This window comes from Arachis ipaensis, chromosome B2, assembly GCF_059453495.1.
Source record: "Arachis ipaensis isolate K30076 ecotype BB chromosome B2, ASM5945349v1, whole genome shotgun sequence".
NCBI lineage: Eukaryota > Viridiplantae > Streptophyta > Magnoliopsida > Fabales > Fabaceae > Arachis > Arachis ipaensis.
Genome location: NC_142437.1, coordinates 36,959,068 through 36,967,037, shown reverse-complemented (window position 1 = coordinate 36,967,037; position 7,970 = coordinate 36,959,068). Strand labels below are relative to the sequence as shown.

The following is a 7,970-nucleotide window of genomic DNA, read 5'->3' as shown; positions in this document are numbered from 1 at the left end:
CCTTTGTTTTATCCTTTCAAAATTTCTTTGGGTTTCAATTAGGATTCAATTTTGCTAGTTTTTGTCATCCTAGTATCACTTTTTGTTTCCTTTGTCACATACTTTAATTGTCTTCTTGTCAAGTTGAACGTCTCTATCATTTAGATTATTTTAGTTTGGTGTCTCAATTCCTCATCTCCCAAAGTGCAACTTGTTAAAGTAATTCAAAAGTGAAAAAAGGCAAGGGTGGTGAGCTCAACAGAGGGTAAAAGCCACGTATTGAGTGAAACACGAGTGTCCTACTCCGAGTGATATACGTAAGAAGAGTGTTGTAAGGTCTTTTCTTTTACAGTTTCATTGATGGCTAACAATGAAGGGAACCCCGATCCACAACTAACTTTCCGCGTCGACGCACTTGCTAGCATCCTTACAAGGATTGAACAACGTCTTGATGACATGGATTTCCGAATTAACTCTTTTTCTCCTAGGCGAATAGCACGGTCACGAGAATCTGTTCATAACGATTCTACGGAGTCTGAGGAGGAGACTTCATCCAGATCCCGGCATCATAGATAACCAGCAATTGTTGATAATAACCTTAATGCTATCAAGATGTGCATCCCAAAATTTAAAGGCAGAAGTGACCCTGAGGCGTCCCTGGAATGGGAACGAAAGGTGGAGCTCTTATTTCAGTGTCATAACTACTCTGATGTGAAAAAGGTAAGACTAGCAGCTGTAGAATTCTCGGATTATGCCTTGTCTGGTGGGCCGAGCTGGACAAACAGAAGAGGCGGAATGGAAAACCACCAATTCTGTCCTGGGAGAAGATGAAGAAGGTCATGCGATAACAGTTTGTCCCTTCTTACTACTACAGGGAGCTACATCAATGGCTCCAATGATTATACCAAGGTTCTAAGTCTGTAGATGAGTATCATAAGGAGATGGAGATGCTGCTAATCCAAGCAAATATTGAGGAGGAGTTTGAGGCTACTATGGCACGTTTCTTGAGTGGGCTGAATCAAGACATTGCAAATATTGTAGAACATCACTCATTTGTGAATATGGAAGACTTGGTGAACCTAGCTATCAAGGTGGAAAGACAGCAAAAGGCAAAGGAACTGCGTAATTCTTCTAACTCTACTTCAAGGTGGGATTCGAGAGGTGCTAATTTCAGGGAGAAGACTGGATCCAAACCTACCGAATCAAAGGAGAAGCCTACAGAGCAGCATAGAAAGACGCACACGCCTAAACCTCCTGCACGACATTGTGATATTACCTGCTTTAAGTGCCACAGATTAGGCCATTTTGCTTGCAAGTGTCCAAATAAAAGGACCGTAGTCATTAAAGCAAATGATATTTTCTCAGAATCTGATAACTCAGATGGGTATGAGGACATGCCACATGCGGATGATGCTACAGATAATGAATATATAGTTGAGTATGCTGTTAGTGGAGAGACCCTTGTTACTAGGCAAATCTTAAATGTACAAGCCAAGGACGATCGTTTAGAATAGCGAGAGAACATCTTTCATACAAAAGTTTTATTGGGAGGTAAGGTTGGACTCATGATCATTGATGCTAGAAGTCATACAAACATTGCTAGCTCTACTTTGTTCACAAAATTGGGGTTGAAATGCACCAAACACCCTAACCCTTACAAACTGTTGTGGCTAAGTGATATTGGTGAATTGAAGGTTATGAAGCAAGCCCACATACAGTTCTCTATTGGGAGATATAGTGATGAGGTCCTTTGTGACGTGGTTCCCATGCAGGCTTGTCATCTACTCTTAGGCCGTTCATGGCAGTATGATAGAAGGGTGGTCCATGATGGTTTCATAAACCGATACTCCTTTACTTATCTTGGGAAAAAGATTACCCTTGCAGCTTTGACACCTGAAGAAGTGTACCTGGAGCAACTGAACATGCGTAAATCTACTAAAGAGTCTTTAGGATGTGAGAAAATTGAAAAACAAGAGGGTAAAGAGAGGGCTTTGAGAGACAAAACATGTTAGAAAAAGAGTCAGGGTCTGAGTGAAAAAGAGTTCTAAAAGAGAAAAATCTGTGGAGAGTGAGAGTGCTCACATAATATGTTTTTATGCAAAAGAGAGGGATCTGAAGTATGCTAGTTTGGAAAAAAAAAGCATTGATGTTGGTGCGATTTAGAGAGTCTTTACTTTCTACCATTGAAACTAACCATGACCTGCCTGGTGCTTTTATTTCACTCTTGCAGGAGTTTGGCGATGTCTTTCCAGATGAGATGTCCTCAGGTTTACCTCCGTTATGAGGCAATGAACATCAGCTTGACTTTGTCCCTGGATCAAGCATTCCTAACCGTCCAGCTTACCGGACTAATCCTGAGAAGACAAAGGAACTCCAACGGCAAGTCGAGGACTTTTTGGCTAAGGGTTTTGTGAGAGAAAGCATGAGTCCTTGTGCTGTTCCGGTACTGTTGGTGCCCAAGAAGGATGGATCATGGAGGATGTGTGTTGACTGCAGAGCTGTAAACAAGATTACGGTAAAGTATCACCATTCTATTCCTAGACTTGATGATATGCTTGATGAATTGCATGGTTCTGTTATTTTTACTAAAATAGATTTAAGGAGTGGTTATCATCAAATATGAATGAAACTTGGTGATGAATGGAAAACAACTTTCAAAACTAAATATGGTTTGTATGAGTGGTTAGTTATGCCATTTGGTTTGACTAATGCACCTAGTACACTCATGAGACTAATGAATCATGTTTTGTGAGAGTTTTTAGGTAAATTTGTGGTTGTTTATTTTGATGATATCCTTATCTACAGTAAATGTCTTGATGATCATATTTTGCATGTTCAATCTGTTTTAGAGGTACTTAGAAAAGAAAAATTATATGCTAATCTCCAAAAGTGCTCATTCTGTCTTAGTAAAGTCGTATTCCTATGCTTTGTGATAAGTTCTGCAGGGATTGAGGTAGATGACGAGAAGGTGAAGGCTATTAGAGAATGGCCCACACCTCAGAGTGTCTCTGATGTTAGAAGTTTTCATGGTCTTGCGGGTTTTTATCGGAGGTTTGTTAAAGATTTTTCTACTATTGATGCACCTTTAACTGAAATCATCAAGAAACATGTCAACTTTAAATGGGATCAGGAACAAGAACTTGCCTTTAACACCTTGAAAGAATTATTGTGTTCTGCCCACATTCTTATTTTACCGGATTTTTCTAAAACTTTTGAAATCGAATGTGATGCTTCCGGAATTGGTATAGGTGCTATTTTGATGCAGGAAAAGTGAGCAATTGCCTATTTCAGTGAGAAGTTGAATGGAGCCCATCTCAACTACTCAACTTATGATAAAGAGCTTTATGCCTTGGTGAGAGCTTTGGAAGTGTGGCAGCATTATTTGCTACCTAAGGAATTTGTGGTACATACTGACCATGAATCCCTCAAACACTTGAAGGCCAAGGGAAGCTGAACAAGAAACATGCAAAATGGATAGAATTCCTTGAATCCTTTCCATATGTAATCGCCTATAAGCAAGGTAAAGTGAATGTAGTTGCTAATGCATTATCTAGAAGGTATTCCTTAATCACAACCCTTACTTCTAAGCTGTTATGTTTTGAGTGTATGAAGGAATTGTATGCAACTGATTCTACTTTTGCCTCTATCTATGCTGCATGTGAACATAGTGCATATAACAAATTCTATAAGCATGATGGCTTTCTTTTTCGGGGTAATAGGACTTGTGTACCTACTTGTTCTATTAGGGAGTTACTTGTTCTAGAATCACATAGTGGGGGTTTGATGGGTCATTTTAGTGTGCATAAGACTTTGGATATTTTATCTGAGCATTTTTACTGGCCCCACATGCGTAAAGATGTTGAAAATTTTTGTGCTAAATGCATTGCATGTAAACAAGCTAAATCTAAGTCTTTACCACATGGTTTGTATACTCCTTTCCTGTTCCTGTGCATCCATGGGTTGATATTTCTATGGATTTTGTTCTTGGTTTTCCTAGAACTAGGAGAGGTCGAGATAGAATTTTTGTTGTGGTAGATAGATTTAGTAAAATGGCTCATTTCATTGCTTGCCATAAAACTGATGATGCCACAAATATTGCTGACCTATTCTTTAGAGAAGTTGTGCGCTTACATGGTGTACCCCAAACTATTGTTTCTGATCGTGATGTCAAATTCTTAAGTCACTTTTGGAAAGTTTTGTGGAGTAAGTTGGGAACAAAATTGTTATACTCAACTACTTGTCACCCTCAAACTGATGGTCAAACTGAAGTGGTAAATAGGACATTGGGAACCTTGTTGCGTGCTGTTGTTGGTAAGAATTTGAAAACTTGGGAAGATTGTTTACCTTTTATTGAGTTTGCTTATAACAGGACAATCCATTCTTCCACTGGTTTTTTGCCCTTTGAACTTGTCTATGGTTTTAATCCTCTAACTTTCTTAGATTTAATGCCTTTACCTTTGAGTGATCTTATTAGCTTAGATGGAGCAAACAAGGCTGAGAAAGTTAAAGCAATACATGCAAAGGCTCGTGACCTAATTGAGAGGAAGAACAAAGCCACGGCTAAAAGGATTAACAAGAGCCGAAAGCATATAGTCTTCGAACTAGGAGATTGGGTTTGGGTACAATTGAGGAAGGAAAAATTCCCTACTCAGAGGAAGTCTAAACTTGATGCTTGAGGGGATGGCCCATTCCAAGTGCTTGAGAAGATCAATGACAACACCTACAAGATTGACCTACCAGGTGAGTATAATGTCTTTGCTACTTTCAATATTTCTGATCTCTCTCCTTTTGATATGGACACAGATTCGAGGACAAATCTTTTTGAGGAAGGAGGGAATGATACATGCTCAGAAAGACAACTGGGGCATTCTAAAACAAAAGGACATAATAGAAATTTCACACTTCTAGAGGGCCCCATCACTAGAGCACGTGCAAAGAAGCTCAAAGAGAGCTTTGAAAACTTGGCAGCACTCATGCATATGGTGTTACATCAAGTTCTAACCAAGGAAGAATGGGCAAGGCCCATTGGGCTAAGTCAGGACAGCAAGAATCCCAATAATGCTTTTCAAATTCAATGGAAGGCATACTTTATTATTAATTTTTGATTTTTAGGCATTTATTTTTGTTTGTTTTGTTGTTAGAGTTTGTTGGAAGATTTGATTTACTTTTGATTTGCTTAGTAGTATTTTTAGAGATTTTAAATTTAAATCAAAATCTGATCTAATCTAATAAGATCAAATCTGATTTAAATTAGTTATCATATCTTTAGGATTTTAAAATTTAAATCAAATCTGATCTAATCCAATAAGATCAAATCTGATTTAAATTAGTTATCATATCTTATCTTTTAGCTAGGTTGTTCAGGGTCTATTTAAACACCTTCTGGTGAGATAATTTACATAACTTTGATGAACAAATTTCAGTTGCTTTTAAGCACGTTTTATTGTGTGAGAAGTGAGGTGAGTGATTTGCTTCGCTTGTTGCATGAGGAAGATTGAAGGATCCAACACTAAGGTAATCTGCGTGGTAGTTTCTTTTAGTTTTCGTCCCTCTGATCTAGGTTGTTAAGGACAAGTTCTTTGAAGGTCTAGTAGGGAATCCTTTCCGGTGACCTAGGTTGCTAAGAACAGGTATCTTAGAAGTCTAGTAGGAAAACCTTTATCTATCTTTTTATGTTTCCGCTGTGTCTCTTTAAGCCAATAAATTCCTCTTCTTGATGCCATCCTTTTCTTGCCCCCTTCCATTAGGATTTTAATACTTTGAATGTATTAAACCCCAATTAAATTCTTATCATACTTGGATTTCCTCAGAGCCTTGAAAGAGGAATGAGGAAATCATGCTAGAAATTCTTTCTCATGTTGGATTAGGTTGGGGGTTGGATGGATATAATGACATGTAATCCTACCAGTACTTTGATCTATGAAGGTGTGTGGTATAATCATTGACCAAGCTTCATCTCTTCCCATGAGCAATTAGATCAAAGAATTGGCAATTGTTCAAGCTTAGAGAGATCGGATTGCCAAGGAATTGGGATCCAATCACCTAAGATTTCCAAGTAGATCAATGAATGCATTGATTAAGAAAGAGATGAGAATGAACTTGATCCGGACGATTGCAATATCTCTTGATCACAATGTTCATTTTATTTTTAGTTCTTACATTTACTTTATAGTCATTTACTTTTCTGCACTTTACATTTCCTGCACTTTTCTTGCCATTTTACTTTTCTGCACTTTATAGTTTTTGTTTACATTCATGCAATTTACATTTTCTGTTTGATTATCACTCCAATATGAACCGTCTAACTAGGTTAATTATCAACCATTGTTTGCTTAATCTGTTAATCCTCGTGGGATCGACCTCACTCTTTTGTGAGTTTTATTACTTGATACGACCCGGTGCACTTGCCGGTAGTTATTGCGGAAATAATTTTTTTCCGTATCAACCCTTTCTAGCTATAGGACGGACCCTTATTGACGTTCAAAAAGGAGAAGTAACCCTGAGAGTCAACGAGGATAAGTTCGTGCTAAATGCTGTCAAAGCTATGTAGCATCCAAACACTCCAGAGGAGCGCATGGGTATTGATATCATTGATTCCCTAGTGGAAGAAGTGAACATGGTTGAGAGACTCAAAGAAGAGCTGAATGACATCTTTTATGATGCCTAGCCTGATTTAGAGGAGCTAGAGGTAACAAAGGAGCCTTTGAAAACTCCTAAGGAAGAGGATAAGTCCCCTAAACTCGAGCTCAAGCCATTACCATCATCCTTGAAATATGCATTTCTTGGAGATGAGGATACTTATCCTGTGATTATAAGCTCTGCTTTAGAACCACAGGAAGAAAAAGCACTAATCCAAGTGCTAAAGACACACAAGAAAGCTCTTGGGTGGACAATCAGTGACCTTAAGGGCATTAGCCCTACCCAATGCATGCACAAGATCCTGCTGGAGGATGACGCCAAACCAGTGATGCAACCACAAAGGCGACTGAATCCAGCCATGAAGGAAGTGGTGCAAAAAAAAGTCATAAAATTTTGGGAGGCTGGGATTATTTATCCCATTTCTGACAGCCCCTAGGTGAGTCCTGTCCAAGTTGTTCCCAAAAAAAAGGCATGACAGTGGTTCATAATGAAAAAAATGAACTGATTTCCACAAGAACAGTTACAGGGTCACGTATGTGTATTGACTACAGAAGGCTCAATAATGCCACCAGAAAGGATCATTTTCCTTTACCATTTATAGACCAAATACTGGAGAGACTGGCGGGTCATGCATTCTACTGCTTTTTGGATGGCTATTCAGGCTATAATCAAATTGTAGTAGATCCTTAGGACCAAGAAAAAACATCATTTACATGGCCATATGGCGTGTTTGCTTATAGGCGAATGCCATTTGGCATGTGCAATGCACCAGCAACCTTTCAAAGGTGTATGCTCTCTATTTTCTCTGACATGGTGAAAAATTTCTTGAAGTATTCATGGATGACTTTTCCATCTTTGGAGACTCATTTGACTCCTGCCTTGACCATCTAGCCCTAGTTCTCAAATGTTGTCAAGAGACAAACCTAGTTTTAAATTGGGAGAAATGCACTTTATGGTGACTAAAGGGATTGTTCTCGGGCATCAGATCTCGAACAAGGGAATAGAAGTGGATCAAGATAAGGTGGAGGTAATTGAACGATTACCACCACCAACTAATGTTAAGGCAATCAGAAGTTTTCTGGGCCTATAGGAGGTTTATAAAAGATTTCTCTGAAATTGCAAAACCCCTGTGGAACTTATTAGCTACTGACACTCCGTTTGTCTTTGACCAAGAGTGTCTGAATGCCTTTGAAACTCTGAAGGCGAAGCTTACCACAGCACCTGTCATTTCTGCACCCAACTGGGACTTACCATTCGAACTAATGTGTGATGCCAGTGACCATGCCATTGGTGCAGTTCTGGGGCAGAGACAGGACAATCTTCTGCATGTCATTTATTATGCCAGTCATGTT

At 38.9% G+C, this 7,970-nt stretch overlaps 1 pseudogene; it reads left to right on the top strand.

Moving 5' to 3' along the window:
* The first annotated feature begins 591 nt into the window (after nucleotides 1-591).
* Nucleotides 592-5,477, top strand: LOC107627189 (uncharacterized; annotated as a pseudogene).
* The last annotated feature ends 2,493 nt before the right edge of the window (nucleotides 5,478-7,970 follow it).